This window comes from Grammomys surdaster, unplaced genomic scaffold (genome assembly GCF_004785775.1).
Source record: "Grammomys surdaster isolate TR1022 unplaced genomic scaffold, NIH_TR_1.0 843, whole genome shotgun sequence".
NCBI classification, from domain to species: Eukaryota; Metazoa; Chordata; class Mammalia; order Rodentia; family Muridae; genus Grammomys; species Grammomys surdaster.
The window spans coordinates 4,774,176-4,792,905 of record NW_021605262.1 but is presented as its reverse complement, the minus strand read 5'-3'; positions in this window follow the sequence as shown (position 1 = coordinate 4,792,905).

The following is an 18,730-nucleotide window of genomic DNA, read 5'->3' as shown; positions in this document are numbered from 1 at the left end:
TCCCGTTGTCAGCCCCCACTCTCCTATCTCCTCCGCCAACACCCTCTCCCCTTCTCATCTGAGAAGGGGGTGGGAGAGGCCACTCAGATAAAACCATCCGGGTCCATTATCTATTCACTTTAGATCCCCATGCCAGCTCCCACTCTCTTCCCCTCCCCTTCCCTCCCCTCTCCTCTGTGAATGGGAAGCCCCCCTGGGTACCAACCCACCCCTGGCACATCAAGTAACTGCAGGACTGGCCACATTCTCTCAATACTGAGGACAGACAAGGCAGCTCAGAGGAACAGGATCCACAGGTAGGCAACACAGGGATAGGCCCTGGTCCATTTGTTGGGGGAACTTGAATGAAGACCAAGCTGCACATCTGTTACATATGTGTGGATGTGGAGTGTGGGTTGTAAGTCCAGCCCATGAATGCTCTTTGATTGGTGGTTTAGTCTTTGGGAGCCCCCAAGGGCCCAGGTTAGTTGACTCTGTTCATCTTCTTGTGGATTCCTGTCCCCTCCAGGTCCTTTAATCTTTGCTCCAACTTGTCCTCAAGACTCCTTGAGCTCTGTCTAATGTTTGGCCCTGGGTCTCTGTATCTGTTTCAGTCACCTGCTGGGTAGAGCCTCTTAAGAGGACTGTTATGCTAGGCTCCTGTCTGCCAGCATAATGGAGTATCATGAATAGTATCAGGGATTGGTTCCTCTGAGCTTCATTTTAGTCTTAAATATTTCTTGGTTTATGGTATACACATTTCTAGAGTGAAATGGCCTGTGTTGTGACAGGGCCCAGAACGGTGGCCAGCAGAGATCAAGGAAGGAGCAAAAATTATCCCTCCTGTTGTCAGAAGCTTGTTGCAATTGGTGCTTTTCAGTAGTGACCAGTTCCTTACTCTATGCCTCATAAACTGTCCCTTGAAGTTTTGGAGCTCATTGTTCCCATAAGCATGCTCGGTTACTGCCATTCTCATGTTTCTCACACATACAATCAGGAGTGTGATTGGGCATTTCGTAAAAATGGTGCTATTAAATTGAAGGATTCAGAAACAGAGCACCCGTTTCAGCCTAAGGGTATCTTAGGGTTTCTATTGCTGTGATGAACACCATGACTGAAAGAAATTTGGAGAGGAAAGGGTTTATTATGCTTATACTTCCACATCACTGAAGGATATCAAGGAAGGATCCGAAGCAGAAGCCATGGAGGAATGCTGCTTACTAGCTTACTCCCATGGCTTGCTCAGCCTGTTTTATGAAAGCACCAGCCCAGGGGTGGCACTGCCACATTAATCATCAATCAAGAAGATGTACCACAGACTTTTCCACAGGCCACTCTGGCGGGGACATTTTCTCAATTGAGTTTTCCTCTTCCCAAAAGACTGTTAACTTGTGTCAGACTGACACCAAACCTGCTAGCACAGGGCTTGGGAGGAATCACAGGGAAACTGGCTAGGTCTGAACAGGTTGAAGCAGGATTTGTGGTTACAAAGACAGGGATGGTACTTGGTCACAAACTCCTATGGGGCTGGAGCAGAATCATTGGATCCATCTGAGACCCCTTTGTCAAATGAATCTCCTCTTCAGGGTCGCTTATTCCTATGATTTTGTCAGCCTCGCAGTGATATCTGACAGTCCTATCTATGTCTCTGGCCTTCCCTCCAGTTGATCTCAGTGATGTAAACCTAATGCACACAAAGCCTTCAAGCTCTTTGGAAAATTGTCTTGCTCATAGGTTACTCTTTCTATTCTTGTCACCCGGTGGATGAACCTGTGATATTCAGTAGACTGATGGAGTGAGGCTCTTGACAATGCTAGGATGCAGGGAGTCCTCAGAAGTGGTTTCAGAACCCAGGAACGTGGGGGATTCCCACTATTCCTCAAATGCCTATTTTTTTGTCAAGGTCCCAGGTCCATTGTTATAGCTGAAATGGGCTTGGTGACACCTTGGTCACTCTCCATTTCTGCTGTCATCCTTGCTGGCTTCAAGAGTGGGGCATTTGCCATTTGGAGTCTCACTAAGAAAGAGCCTGTACAACTGCACAGATTTCCTGAGAGACTTGCTATTGTGGATCTCTCTTGGGACCTGGACAAGTATCTATGCATGCATGCATGCATGCGAGCACACGCAAACACACACACACACACACACACACACACACACACACACACGCATCTGCCCTGTTTGGGTCCTGCACAGGAGGGAGCTCCAACTAAAACTTGGCTTCTGAGCTAGGTCAGCATGTGATAACATTCCAAGTTGGCACTCTTTGTCAAGCACCAGTTCCAGCAGGGCCCCTTGGATTTACAGTTTGTCTTTCAACATTCTTCACAGGGTAGAAACTTCTTTTTCAAATCCCAGAAACTAGTGTTCTACCTTTGCTGGATTCCTGCTCTCATAGCCCATCCAGTCAGTCCATCCAGTCTCAGAAATCTTGGACAACTAGGTATAATTGAAGTCTAGGTAGTGGTGTCTGTTTAGACATTAGGGATAATCATCCTTTCCAGCACTGACTTTAGCTTCATGAACACTGACCACACATGTACACCCACACCCAGAAAGAGAGGAGGGGAGGAGGGGCAGAGGGGGGGAGAGAGGGAATATTTTAAAAGGAGTACTGGTGAGTCAAAGTAGTAAAATTGATTTATTTTTGATTTTGCAGAAGCCAGAGATCAGCCAAGACAAAATGGCTGGCATGCCAATTTCATGCAAAGCAGTAGTTTTTATATTCCTAATTGCATTTTTTTAAATAAAAAAGGACTTATTTATTTTATGTATGTGAGTACACTCTTGCTCTCTTCAGATACACCAGAAGAGGGCATTGGATCCTATTACAGATGGTTGTGAGCCATCATGTGGTTGCTGGGAATTGATCTCTGGACCTCTAGAATAGCAGTCAGTGCTCTTTACCATCTCTCCAGCTCCCCTCCCCCAATCACATTTTTATTATCCCAGAATTTCTCATTGAGTTCTTCATGGAGGGACAATCACGTGGTATCTAGTATTGCTCCCTCTCCAATTTCCTCATTCTGTCGGTTCAGAACACAAAGCCTTACCTAATGTATTTCCTGTGCCTCAAGCTTCCTCCTTTTCTGATATGTGGTCTCGGTCATGTAATACACTGCCTGACAGATTTCAACCTGCAGATGAACAGAGAGCATCCAGACAAGCAGATACCAACTGCCATCTTTAGGAGGCAGCTGAGGCCTCCTGCTTATTTATGGTTCTCTGATGACCTCTAAGTTTACTTTGTCGTGAAACCAAATCACATGATTTATTTTTTTGCATTCTCACAGAGAAGGTGCTACATATCATGGATATATAAGAGCATGTACTGTTCTTACAGACGATCTGAGGTAAGTCCTCAGCAATCATAGCTCTCTCCTTCCCTCCCCTCACACACGTATGTGTATGTGAGTGTGTGTCATATCCATGTTAGCAGGTGATATATTAGCTTTTAAATGTCTTCTCATTACTATTATTTGAGGTCCCTTAGAACATTCCAGAAAACAGGTTCAGGAGAAAAAAAATTACCTGAACCTTTTTGTTTGTGTTCACTGTGAGCTCTGGCAGTGACACAGTGATAATTAATGCAGGATGATTGGGGAAGTGCAAATTCAAGACACTTTGTCCCTTTGTAAAATCCTGGGCCATGGTCAGAACACAAAGGAGCAGATATGGCTTTCCCATGATGCACTGTCCCTTCAGTCTTGGGTAAGGGAGAAAAGATACAGGAGAATAGGTGGTAGGGCAGGCTCTGGGCATTGCATGGTGCACATGGCCTGATTTGTCTCCATTGACTCAGGACTGGGACTAAATGTCAGCTATTTAGGCGACGAAGGCATGAAACCCCTGCTTCATGTTCACTCAGGGCTTCCATTTCAGACTCCAGGCTGCCAGGTGCATTCGGTCATGTTTAATTATAGTCTTCTGTTTGGGGCTCAGGACTCGTCAGTTCTCTGCCTAGTCCTGGGGCTGATCACCCCCAATGCTATAGGGCAGAAGCCTCTATCCTCTTAATGGAGTTGTGGGGCACTTGAGTTAGAGGGGGAGGGTGAAGGTGGTGGGCAGTAGAAACAGGCCTCTAGACATGAAGATTTGGATTTCTTGATTCCACCGATGCAAACTGATGTAGTGTGGACATTGCTGGTCCTCTAGGGTCATTACCCTCATTGATGGTCCAATTCTACTGAAGGAAAATCAATGGGGTTGCCAGTGTCAGCTGTAAAACACAGCCCTGTCATTATCGTACACAGAGCCAGGCCAGCTTCCCACAGAGCTGTCAGTGTGATTCAAGTCTGGGGTTTATAGTTACCTCAAGAAATCTGGTTTTGAGCAAATAATAGATTATATTCTCTGGAGCTCATGGGGAGCTAAACAGCTTCTGACAGCCAACAAGCTCATGGAAATGGTTCTTTCTGTGGCAGACATGAGGCTGCATCTGTTGTCTCATCAGGCCGTCAAGCTCCAAGCTAATGCCTTTGTTAAGCACTGGATCGTCCCTGTAATTGCCCCCTTGACAAGTGTAATAATGACAGCTCTGGATCTACTACCTCAAGACCTAGTGCTAGGGCACAGAGCCCTTCCTAAATCAGGAAAAACTACCACAAACACAGAAGATAATGGGTTCCTAAGACATAGATGCAGATGCAGGCACATCAGAGAGAACACTTCACTACACACTGGTGGAACCCATCAAGAATCAATGTCAAGTGGGTAAAAAAAAAAAAGATAAGTTTATGTGACAGCTTCTTGCTGGAACCAGTTCCCATAATTCAGTCAGTTCATGCAGTGTTCCCAAGTGAGGATCAAAAAGTCATATTTCATAGAAGAGGAAACTGAGCCAAGAAAGGAGTATTTCCTCTAGATATTTGAGGCATCCCTTTAAGGGGGTCATCTTCATTGGGTTAGTTGAATTAGGACGATCTACCCTAAATGAGGATGACACTATTCTTTAGCCCTGTGGCCTGGACTTTATAAAAAGAAAAAAGTAAGCTGACCATGGTATTCATCTCCCCCTGACTGGTATTCAGTCTTCCTGACTGCTAATGCAACTTGACCAACTGCTGTATTCTTCTGTTACCAGGACTTCCCATTATGATGGACTGGATCCTTTAACTGTAAGCCAGAGTCAACTCTTTTAAGTTGCTTTCTCAGGGTATTTTTATAACAACAAGAACAATAACTAAACCACAGGCATTGTCTGGCTTCCATTTGAGAGGACACAATTATTTAAGTAACAGCAATAAAACCAGTGGAGAAGATCTATATTCCTTAACCATGGGGATGTTCAGTTGCCCTGGGATTGCAACCTTGACTCAGCCAATGGACATCTGCAACTGTCTGTATATTCCTCATAATAAATCAGGACATGTAGGAAAAAGATCTTGAGTTCTTTGAGGCACCTTGGAAAGTCACTGAACCCAATGTTGGGAGATGGAAAGTCGTAGCCAATACGGATAGAAGTGTGAACCCTGGGGATTGGAATCTACGTACGACTGGAAGGTGACATGGGGATCTTTATGATGCTGAGCCCTGATCCTGGAGGCTCTATACTGAACCAAGTCTTTGATGTCAGAAGTAGATTAAAAGGTAAGATACCCAGTTAGTGCCCACAGAGTGAGCCCTGGGGGATTGCTTAAGTGAGAAACACACACACATTTCAGGTGAGATGTACTCTGCAGGTTTTCCCATTCACAAAAGAAAAAAAATCAGTTTCCTTTGTTTCTGTGGTGAATTACCTCACTCTTCTTGTTATATACCAGTTCTCATCGTCATGGTGTGGATGATGACATGTTGGAGACATCCTTTCCCCAACCCCCCCGACTTTCTCTGCATTTCTATCTCAGTTACAAATGCTAACATTGGTTTTTACCAGGTAGGCTTCCATGAACACAGTGACTGACCTGGCTCTTCATAATAAAAAGAAAATCAATAGCAGTTCAGACACAAGACAGCCTGTGAACCCATGAGCTTCACCCACAGATAGAGGCAGCCATGAGTCTACTGTCTAGTGGTGAAAACAGCTGACAGGTCGCTCCACCCCAGGCCAGACTCCACTGAAGGACTTCTGAGGAAACTAGAAACTTCTAAGGGGCTTTCAGAGGCTGTCCGATGAATGGGCTGGCCTTCCAGTATAGGATGTTGGACTGCCTAAAAGACATATGTGGGATCGGTCTCAGGACATTTTTCCAAGATTTTCCAGGCACTGAGAAACCTGAGCTGAGTATTAGCCTGCATACAGAGACTCATTATTCTAATGGTTCCACTATACGTTGACTTTTCCAGGAATTTGTCACGAAACACAATGAGGGCAGCTCGGGTTTGTTTAGAATGTCCCAGTATTTAGTCATTGTTTCCTGTGCTCACTTGTGGGTTATCTGCATTAGCCATGGACTCATGGCTTGTGTTCCAAGAGGGCTGGTGGTTCTCTGTGTGATGTCAGAATACCAGAACTCCCAGGAGTGCTACACTTGTCCAAATTACTCTGATAATGTCTGATTTAAAATACAGTGAAGATGGGGAAAGACGAATTCTTGAATAGTAATTTTCTTAGGGCACGTGTACAAGCCCTTAGAAAAAGATCTGAACCATTACTTCCTGCTCAGTGCCCATGCTCAATCCCAGAAAGACTCTAAAGTGCCAAGGATCTAATCATGGAAAGGAAAACATGGACTTGTCTGAGAATTACAGTGCATGTGCCTTGTGGGAAGGGAGCCATAGAAGCAGAATAACAAAACGCTGAGACATTCCACCATTTTAAAATCAGTTCACCCAAATATATCTCAGCAAACAGAGCTATATCCACAGACTGCCTCTAAAGGTCTAGAATGGCCAGTGCAGAGCCAGGACAAGTAGAACAAGGTAGGAGGCTGACATGACTGACTTCAGTACTGCATTCCTTACTTTACCAAAGTACCTGAGAATACCTGAAAAGGAGGAATTGTTCATTTTGTACAGTTTCTGTCAGTCATGGTGGTGGGGGAGCAGTTTATATCTATAGTTAGGAAGCAGAAAAAGGAAAAAGAAGGAATCATAGCAAGATACAAGCTAAGGGCCCTCTCAGTGACCCACTTTCTCCATGACAGCCCTACCTACCTTTCATTATCACCCAGTGGTATCATCACATTGCCAACCTATTGAAGGGTTAGCATGCTGAACAGGTCAGTTCCCTCATGGTCTAACTGTGTCAGGAAATGTGTCCCCCTCACATCCAGCCATGTGTCACTAATATCCTAGGTGCTTCTTAATTAAATTGACAGGATGAACCATTTCATGACCTGTTGGACAGCTGCAGAAGGCAAGAAGCTTTGGTACCAGTGAAGGAGCAGGCAGATAGATCAACAGAGTGGAGAGAATTCAAAACTTGGACCATGTGAGTATAGTCAACTTACCTTTCACTTGAAAGACAGATCACTGGAAGAAAGATGGGCCTTTTAATAAAAAGCAGGGAGCAGCAGATGGCTACATATAAAAACACAAATTAACTTCAGGCACATGAGACCAAAATCTAAAATGAATAATGACAAAGTTTCTGGAAGATAATATGAAGGAAAAAAACCCAGGCTTCACAGGTGCATTTTCTACACAACATCAAGGGCATAAGAAAGGAAAGAGAATCTAGCTGGACAGATGTGCTGCTGTGTGGGGCAGTAATGGAAAAGGATCGGACTCTAGGGGAGAGGGGAATGTGGGAAGTCTTTACCTTCTCAGTTTTTCTGTGAACCCAGACTTGTCCAGAAACATGTTTATTTTTAGAAAATTAATGTTAAAATGTACACAAATTAAGTCACCATAAGCAAATCAAAAGCAGACATCTCTTGGGTCAGTAGGGCAAGGGCTGGATGCCTATTCTGGTCCAGTGAAGGAAAGAAATTCAGAAGGAATGCAGATCACAGCCTCCTGGCTTTCTATGGGTGCAGCTGGTGAGTGCCAGGCCACACAGGGTATTGTGTAGGACCTGAATCCTGCTTTGTCATTCCTACCGCATTGAGTGGATGTGGATCCCTGAAGAGTAGCAGAGTAATTGCAAGGTTGGAAGGCAAGGCAAACTCTGTGAGAGACCCACGCATATCGCAATAGGAACAGGTTGCTTGGACCAAAGTAATAAGAACAAGGCTTTTCCACTTTGGGAGCTATAAACCTGAGATCATAGTGTCTTTAGCTCCCACATCTCTGAGAATTGACTCTTTCCCAGCTTTCTGGGGTTTTTAGGCTGCTGAAAAGAGATTGGGTTCCTTGGCTCATGGGCACATCATCCAATACCTGCTGTATTCTACATGATCTCTTGAGATCTCTTTTTATGAAGACGAGAGTTCTTAGATTTAGGTTCCATCTCAGTCTGACACATCTCATCTTAACTAGCACATCTGCAAAGATCTCATTTCTAAGCCATGTATCATTCTAAGGTCTTTGGAGGACTTGAATTTGTGGGACACAAGTTCCCCAGTCTGTCAGATGGTCATAATATAATCATACCACGGGGCAGGGGCAGATCTCAAATGATTTTGGAACACCGCTCACACATTGGGTATCTTGGCTAGATCTACTTTAAGGAGTATTTCTTAACTAGTTATTATAAAATACTTGACCAAAGTTTTCAATACATTTCAGAGGATTCTAGCACATTCCATATCACTTACCCCAAGGCCAACAGCTCACATAAGCTCAGTACAGGGTTCACAGTTAGGATGCTGATTCCAGTATGGTGCCATGAACTGCAGACTTCATGTACACATCTGGCCCAGTGTCCAATCCAGGACCTCTCAACTGCACCTCAACTTCTCCTCCCTTCAGTGACCTTAGCAGGGGATATGGCTCCAGGATGGGTGATTGTCAGTGGACATGAAGACACTGGGCTGCCATCTTGTCTACTGTGTATTGTTGAGCTGGAGCGTGTGAAGCGGTGCTCAGGCCTCTCCATGGTGCAGACACCACTTGTTCTTTCTTTGGGGTGAGACTTGGTGCTAAGTGACAGGCCACTACTTATCTTATTTCTGAGCATTTAATGTTCTTTGATGGCTCTGGCCACATTACTGTGCTGTTTCATGAATGACCGTTCCTGATTCCCATCGCTCTGGGGTCTAGACTTTCAGGCTTTTCAGGTAGGCTCTGCCCTCTTGGCATATCACTTTGGAGCCCTACTTTACTTGTGAGGAACTGGTGCTCTAGGGTCACCACAATGTCCCTGTCTGGAAAAAGGTGTCAAAAAGACTTGGGCTGTGGGAGTACTCAGGGGCACTGGGTATTCCTGTGTCAGTTTTTTGGGGGATGTAGGTGAGATACATGTTGTGGTGCCAACATCTTTGCTGTGTTCCATCCATATGTGACAGCTGGCTGTGTGTCTGTGTGTCACTTATGTACAATTCTACAGCTCAACCTGCTCCTTCTCTCCATCATGGTCCCAATCATGGTCATTCACACACAGCTGGTCTTTCCAGAGCAACCCTTGCTGTCCATATGACAGTTTCTGGCTATGTGAGGTCTCAGCACAGATAAGAGGACATGATTGATGCTGTGGTCTTGTTGTGACATTTGTGTGTGTGTGTGTGTGTGTGTGTGTGTGTGTGTATTGTCCAGGACCTGCTAGACAAGTGCTCGACCCCTGAGTTCTATCCACAGCCCAGTTGTTTTGAGCCAGGGTCTATGTTACCAAGGCTGACTTCTCAAGCACCGAAGTGACAAGGCGTGACCTCCCCCTAGCTCCTGAGCTCTAAATGCATTCTGGGTAAGGGTTCTGAATTCACCTTTTGCATTAGTCCCCACAAATTATGTTACTTGTTCTGATTACCCATAATATGTTTGTTTGCTCCTCAGTTCTGGAACACACACAGTGATTTCAGAATTGCTAGGTCTCATCTCTGTGTAGATCAGCTTCACAAATGAGGGCAGTGCACAGCTCCTCCTGTCTTTCATCTGCTAGAACTCTACCTCCACAAGTGCACTCAGAGAAGGTCACTGACTCTTCAGAGCAACTTGGGGGCTGGTTAATACAAACCATGTTTCTTTTGAGGGTCTGGTGCATTTCTGTGTCCCTCCAGACAGAATACCAAGTCCCTTGCAGCAACCAGCACCTATTCCTTTAGGCAGAGGATCTCTGTTTTGTTCTTTCTCATGATATTCTCTCCTTTGCAAGTGGTGGAGATGCTCTTAAAAGGAGGAGAAAGATGGCAGGGCTGCAGAGAAGTAAGGGTTCCTATAGGTCCTGGCTTGGTGCAGGGTGCCCAATGATTGGCCACACACAAGCAAGTTAAGTATTCCCTGGGCATTTATGTGGGTGACAGCCCAGCCAGAGGTGCCCAGGTGAGGCAAAGAGGGGCTCAGTCTAGGCAGAGAGTCCAGGGACTCAAGAGGGTACCAAACTCTATCTGTGTCTCAAGAAGAAGATGTAGTGATGATGATATCTACTTTAAACCTCACAGGCAGAGGTTTGGGTGGACTTTGAGGAGACCTGGGTGGGGTAAAACAGGATCAGGTACCATTGACAGGCCACCCTTTCCCCCACCAACACCAGTGACACTGCAGCCCCAGGAAAGGCTGAATGAGACCAAGGCGCAAATGCTTAGCTAGCTCTCCAGATGCTGCCAGTGCAGAAAGTCTTGGCAGGGCTGATCCTCAGCCAGCCACAAGGTCCTGATGCTGTGGGGAAGTCTGGGGATGAATGCTGAGCAGCTCTGGAGCCCTTGAGGGCCTGCTTCCTGCTGAGCTTCAGCCACAGCTTTCTGTGGCTCCTTCTATTCATTCTGTGGATTTTTCTTCTTAGTATTAAACTCTCTGGCTGAGTGGCTACACAGACACCTCCTCTCTAGAACCTGCTTTTCTCCAGACTTCACAAGAAAGGCAGTGTACTTCTCATGTTTCCCTCCCTGGCCAACTTGTGATTTTCACCCATGTGTGGCTGACAGAAACAGAACACAGGTGAGTGCTCCAGGCTCCTGTGAGTACTTTATCAGAGCACAAACACACTCAGATATGAGCACACATGGATTTACCCATGTACATGCATCCCTATATACAAGCACACACAAATTCACTCCACACCACTCCCACACATACACACACTTACATGCATGCCTTGCGCACACATTAGCAACTTGCTGGACAGTGCAGTAGTGCTGCTGCGGCTGGAGACCTATAGCTTTCTGTCCTGCACTGTAGGATGCTATGCAATGGCTGTGACCTCTCCATCTTACAGAGTAAGAGTCTAGTAGCTCAGCTGAGCCGACCTTGACTGTTCTGTAGGTTGAAGAGGGTTGCAATGCAGGCACAATATGAAAATATTTGAGCTCGAGGTGGGAGTGCCTGACAACTCTGCCTGCAACCCTGTCCTGAATGTGACAGTAGATTTTTTTTCCAGGTGCATTAATTTACTTTTTCATTGTTATGACCAAATACCTGACAAGAAACAATTTAGAAAGGATTTATTTTGGATCATGGTTTGAGGGTACGCATAACAGTGGAGAAAGCATGGTGGTTGGAGTGGCTCATAGTTATGGTGGCAGGAACATGAGGCTGCTTCCTTAGGAGGCTAAGAAACAGAGGTGGTGGGGATGGAGCCTGAACCATAGCAAGGCCTGTGACCACACAGGGTCTTCCTGTGACCCACTTCCTCCTAAAGGCCTCTACATCCTGAAGGTTCCACTACCTCCCCAAACAGTGCTACTGTCTGGGGAGCAATTGCTCCATTATAGGAACATGTTGTGTGCATTTTTCATTCAAAGCATAACAACAGAGGTTTAACCCCACTCAGTTATAGAACCGAAATACTTCTGAGCCTCCTGGCAGCCAATCTGAAAGAGTTTGTATGTGAGAAAATGCAGTATGATGAGTTTTATGAGGGTCTTGTCAGAAAGAGACTAGGCAGACATTCCCTCTTGTCTCAGGCTTTTACTGCTGTGAACAGACACCATGACCAAGACAACTCTTTTAAGAACAACATTTAATTGGGGTTGGTTTATAGGTTCAGAGGTTCAGTTCATTGTCATCAAGGCAGGAACATGGCAGCATCCAGGCAGGCATGGTGCAGAAGGAGCTGAGAGTCCTCCATCTGAAGGCTGCTAGTGGACGACTGGCTTCCAGGCAGCAAGGATGAGGGGCTTATAGCCCACACCCACAGTGACACATCTCCAACAGGCCACACCTCCTAATAGTCCCACTCTCTGGGCTCCCAAGGCTTGCTGCTGCATCTGGTCTGCTGTGTGGACATGCCTCTGAGTCCAGGGTTGGTCCCTCTAGGTGACAAATGGCCAGGCTGACTTCTCTAGTGTATTATTTCTGATGATTCTCTTGGCGTCCACACTGATCTACCCTTACTGTTTGAGAACAAAGATAGCAGAAGTGGCTTCTGGAGCCTAGTGTGTCTGGGCAGAGCCAGACAAAAGGGCAGTGGCTTTTCTGACCCTCTGGTACCTAGCCTGCATTGGCATTTACACACAAGCATGGGTTCCAGCAGCTCCTCCCACCAGTGCTACATCAGAAGTCAAGATAGTCTCAGCCTTTCCCCAGCCTCCAATGAGGCTGCAGGGTCACCAGCCAGTCTGTGAGAACTGACAACCAGCAGTAGTCTAGGGTCACTCGGATTCAGGACACTCCATGCCCCCACGTAAGCACTTGCACCATTTAATGCCTCCAGTCCTTTCGACAACCAACCAGGCTGCATCCCAGGCTCCTGTGAACGGATGCTCAGCAGTTTGGAACTTTGTTTAGGGAGAAAGGAACACTTGAACTGTATATCCCCAAGTACTACTTGTTCCCTTCCTGTACATTCCAAGAAGAACCGTGCAGGGGAACCAAAGAGTGGGATTGGTCTAGAGCAAGGTGCTGTTTGCTGCCCTTGGTCATAGATCACAGGTGGTTGATTTTCCCCCCTCGTCCACGGAGCTTTAAAGAGTACTTTTGGAATGATAGAACTTTTAAAGATTTTAGATCTCATCTCTCTGAGTCCACAAAGCTTCCAGGATATCTGCATACCCAGGGGCTGATGACCACAGTCCAAATGTCAACCTCAAGCCCAGAGCCAGACATGGGCTTAACCGTAGACCTGCAGGACTTGGTTGATGCAGTGTACAGCTGACGGGCCCATTGAGGCCAAAAGCATGATTTTAAAAGGGCATTTCTGCCTCACTGATGCTGTGTAAATATGTACATCACCCAAATGTAATCAAATAAAATGTCCTGTCTGATGGAAGCCTTCGTCTATATGGCAAATAACTCCAAGGAAAAGGGAGCTTAGCTCCTGGAATAAGTAAAATTATTTAAATTCTAGACAAACACCCTTGGCGTTTGATACATTCAACATTGATTCTGTGTATGAAGTTTAGTTATGAGTGGAATTTTTTTTGCATTCACTCAGGAGAATAGCACTTTTAAGCAAGTGCAGTTTGGAGATTCTTTTCTTGCATACCATTTCTCCACTGGTGTCTGACACCAGTGTTGGGGGACCTCCAGGGCTAGCCTAAGGGATGGCCTTTCCAGGACATGCTGTGCCCACCCAGGTGCTTGGAGTATACTTTCTCAGAACATGGTAATTTATCCCCTATTATTTTAACTCTTTGAGGCCAGAGAAGAAAGAGCAGAAGCATGCTTTCTGCTTCAGTCAGACATGGAGGTGGGCCTGAACTTGATATGAGATTCTGTGGGATATATATGCTGTGTCTTTGTTTTTTATTTATTAGTTTTTTGGAGATTTCATACAATGTGTTTTGATCATATTCAGCCCTACCCCAACTCTTTTCATCCACCCAAATTTGTGTTTGTTTCAAAATAACCATCAAGACCAACTCGTGCTTCCCAAATATTCTTGGATACATATCTTTCCTCTGGAGTGTGGTCAACCTATCAGGAGTAGAACACTCTTAAAGAAAACTCTCTCTTCTTCTCTCAGCAGCTAACAATTGTCAATAGCTCCAGATGTTAGTAACACATTGAGGATCACCTAGGCTAGTGCCTTACAAGGATGGCATGCCCATATCCCCTTTTAATACCTGGATTTGTTCTGGCTTGGGCTTGCTCAGGTCCTACATACACTATCACAACCACTGTGGCTTCATATGTGCAGGTGTCTTGCTGTGTCTTCTGTGTAGTCATGCACTGCCTCTGACTCTTAAACTGTTTCTGCTCCTTGTTCTGCAACAATCCCTGAGCCTTGGGAAGAGGGGATTCTTCTTCTGGCAGAAGGCTTGGTGGAAGGTACAGCTTCTGAAAGTTTTGTTCATACTGCTTACTGAATGCTGGGATACCCAGGAGATCTACAGCCTGACTCTGCCAACTTAGGGCTCCATGGCTTTTATAAAAGTTCCCCTCTCTGAGACCTCAGTACTTCTGAACTCAGAGCATTGGTGCTAAGGATGCAAGTGACTCCTGAAGCCTGGGAAGACTGAGATAGCTGGTCACTCCATCTGGGTGAGGGCATCTGAGCTTTGAGTCTTATTTTGGCATTGTAAATTTCTTAGGCAGTCTCTCTCTTCATCACCCTGCCCCTCAAAAGGTTCACAGGAGGACCCATCATCAACATGAGCTGACATTTGCATCTTGAGTAATGATCTCTGAACTGTTTTCTGTGTGACCTGCGTCACAGCAGGAAGTTACAGGTTGGGCCTTGGCCCTACCCACCCCTGGCCAATAAGAAATAAGCTACAGAAGGCAGGGGGTCTATTTTATTTCTATTTTTCTGGCTCCCTGGTAACTTGGTGTAGGGTCTTCTGGGAGAGTCTGAGGTCTTTAAACCCCCAACACCAAGAATCAGTTGGGTATCATAGCTGCAGTGTCAGATTGGCTGTGATTGTGACCTGGGAAGAGGGAAAGCAAATGGGCCCAACTGAGGTCAGGTATGCTATGTTCTCCAAAGGACCAAGAACACAAACAAGACTTGATAATTACCCATTTTTTCAAAGATGGAACCATTTTTCTTCAGTCAGTAATCAGGGAGTAGGTAGATGCTGTGACCTTTGGGCAGGGCCAGTCAGACAAATCTACAGAGACTGAAGAAGGATCACAGGGAAAAAAGCCAAACAGGAATCTGTTTACCCTTTAAGCCAGGTATTTCACTGTTGCAGAGCCTTTATTAAAATGCTTCTCTCAGAGGAATCACGTGGCTTTTCTGGGCTTGAATACTCAGACTTTGTGTCTAAAGGTCAGTCAGCAAAGAGCTCAAATCCAATGGTAAAGAGCAGAGGGGGTGGTAAGGCTACTAAGCATAAAAAAGCAGTACAGTGGCCCTCCCCTCTGAGAGCTCAGCTCCAGCATCCAGTTACTGCAAGAAGAAAATTCTACTCAATATATTTCAAAATTAACACAACAGTCCAGGCTCTCTTTAGAGAACAAATGACAAATATAGCATCCACATGTTCAGTCCTACAGGAGAAATGGATTAGACCAGACTTGTGGGTATAATATAAGAACACCTATTCATTAACCCACCCATCCATACACTGGTCTATTCATATACCCGTCAATCTACACACCCATCCATCTATACACCCACCCACCTATCAACCCAACTCATCTATCCATGATCCCTCCACTCACCAATCTACCCACCCATCCACATATCTACTCACCCACCTATCTATTTTCTATCTACTCATCAGACCATCTCATTCCCCAATCCATCTACCTACCTGCCCACACATCCATCCATCTAGCCATCTAGCCACTCACCCACTTATACATTCCCCTGTACATATATGAACATATTCAGTGTCACTATCTATTGTGTGACAGGACTATTGAAGATGCCATTGTAAATGAAGGAAAACAGGTCAGCATCTGCTCCCAGCCAAACTTGGAAGAGGAAAGTCGAGCATTATGGAAAATGACACCTGCTAGAGAGCCTGAGGGGAATGGTGGGTTCAAGGAGTATGGACCATGGGTCAAATCCTAGAATTCTGGCTCAGTATAACTTTTAGGAGTGGTAACCAAAGGAACCTTGGCTGAGGAAGAGGTTAGAAAGTGGTGGGTGGTATTGAAAGAAACATTTTTTCAAATGGAGGAACCAAGTGGGTAGCATAAAGCAAGGAGTGTGAAGCTGAGTAATTACCATATAGCTTTGTAGGCTCAGACTCCAGATTCTCGCTCTGGTGACTTGATTTCTTCAGCACTTGTAAACCCACACCCTGGGGCTTTCTGGGGGCTTCTGCGATGGTTCTTCTACCAATACATGTCTATTTAACATGGAGATCTTGAAGACTTGAAAAATTTGGAAAAGCTCCCAGAAGAATTATGTATGTTAGAAATATTAACAAAATTGGCCCTGTTTAAGAAATACAGGGACAAAGACTGAACAGAGATGAAGGAATGGTTAACCAGTGACCAGCCTGTTTTGAGACCCATCCCACAGACAGGCGCCAGTCTCTCAACCTACTAATGATGCTGTGTTGTGCTTGCAGACAGGAGCTTGGTATGGCTGTCCTCTGAGAGGCTTTACCCAGCAGCTGACTGAGACAGATGCAGATACCCAAAGACAAACATTGGGCAGAGATTGGGGAAGAGTTATGGGGAAGTATTGAAGGCTTTCAAGAAGATGACAACCCTACAGAAAGACTGTCAACTAACCTGGACCCCTGGGAGCTCCCAGAGACTGAGCCACCAATCAAAGAGCATATATGAGCTTATCTGAGCCCTCCAGCACATATATAGCAGAGGGCTGCCTTGTCTGGCTTTAGTAGGACAGAATGTGCCTAATCCTGCAGAGACTTGATGCACCCAGGTGGGGGGATACCCAGGAGGGCTACTCTATCAGAGGTAAAGGAGAGAGGGTATGGGGGAAGAACTCTGCAAGGGGTGACCAGGAGGGGGCAGCATTTGGGATATAAATAAATAAAATAAATAAATAAATAAATTTAACAAAATTAAGAAAAAAATTGAACTATACCATGAGTACATCAATTGAGTGTAAAATGATTTACTACTAAAAGATATATGGTATCATACTGATAGGCTGCTAACAAAAGCCCAGTGCCAGCTGTGGTCTTCTTCCCCTCAACTTGGGTTTGAATGTTCTGGAACTCCCCAAAACAGTACAGGCTATTGCCACTCTCTTGTCTACCCATCAGAACCTGTAAGACCTTACTGCTAAAGACACTATGCATACTAGTCACAAGTCATGGAAAAATCAAATTGATCCTGACCGGGGAACTTCTACTGATTAGGTTTCACAGTACTGGAAGGTGCTATGAAGGCTGCTGGGAAAGAAAAGTCACTAGTCTTACAGAGCTGTGAACCTCCTGAGCTACAATGTTGATCAGAGTAACAAGAGATGCCCATGAATGCAACAGTGTCACAGTGTTGTAGTACAGAGTGACAAGGGATGCCCATGAATGCAACAGTGTCACAGTGCTGTGATACAGAGTGACAAGACATGCATGTATGCAGCAGCCCCACAGTGTTATGGTACTAACCAATCACTCTCTGACTGGATGTAAGGCCCACTCCACAGGATGAAGTGCATGCCTGATATTTTAAATCTGGCTAACAACCTATGTTTTCAGAGTTGATAGGCCCCAGGGGTGAATCTAGTAAATATTATTTTGCTAAATGGACATAGTATCCAATTTCCTTCTAAATAATTCCTATTTCTGTGCCTATGGAACAGTGCAGCCCTTAGACTTGTTTTTAGTTTCTTTCTCATTTTTTTTTCTTTTTAAACACTTTAATTGAAAGAGAATTGCATCATTTCCCATGCTCTACTCTCTCCAGCCCCTCCCAGTAACCTTCCCATGACCTGCACTGTGAAGTTGATAGACTATTTTTCACTGGTCAGATTTGTGTTATACACAGACACACAGACACAGACACGCACACGCACACACCCTACTGAGCCTGATTTTGTTTCATGTGCCTATATGGTTTCACAGCTGACCACTCTGCATTGGACAACCAAAAAAAGAGGTCCCTTCTCCAAGCAGTCAGGAGTTTCATAAAACATAGATGGCAGGCCTTAGGAGGAGAGTTGAAGAGTACAAATGATATGACATGGGAAATGGAATAATAGGGAAGAGTCCCAACTGGGAGGAGTAAAGGAATCATATTATTATATATTTACCTAAAATCACACACACACACACACACACACACACACACACACACACACACACACTCTAAAGGAAGTTAAGCCACGTGGATTGACAATGCTCCCCACAAGAACTACAAACTAACAAAAACCCCAGTGCCAGGCATGAGAAATCTCCATTTGAAGGATTGGTTAGGATAATCCATGGACTCCCCAAACAATATAGAATATTGATGTAGCCCTTGGTTGCTTCTTAGGGGTTGAGGGTAGGAGGCTCCTATTGCTGAAGACATTACACACTTGGGAATTGTGACTCAGAAGACTCAAGTTGGATCTGACTGGAAAAAGTTCTTTCCTGCAGTTTTAGCTTTCATGGTTCCAGAAAAGACTATACAAGATGCCTAGGAGGGAAACAAACAATTAAACAGCTCTACCTGTAACACCTATGAACCATGACATAGCAAGATAGGAATAAAGGTACAAGAAGCGTCACTCTTGAGAGCAAAGAGGAATGCATAGGAAGACTGGAAGGGAGAAGGGAAATGATGTAATCATATTATGATGTAAAAGAATAAATAAAACAGTTACAAAAAAGAGGTGGCACTCACATGTTGGTGGCAGCCAACAGCTGTCTAATTGGATATTAGGTCTATTCAGTAGAAGGAAATCATGTCTAGCACTGGAAACCTAGCCAGCCTCCCTGTGATAGTGAAGTCATGGACTTTAGAAAATAATCCACTATGA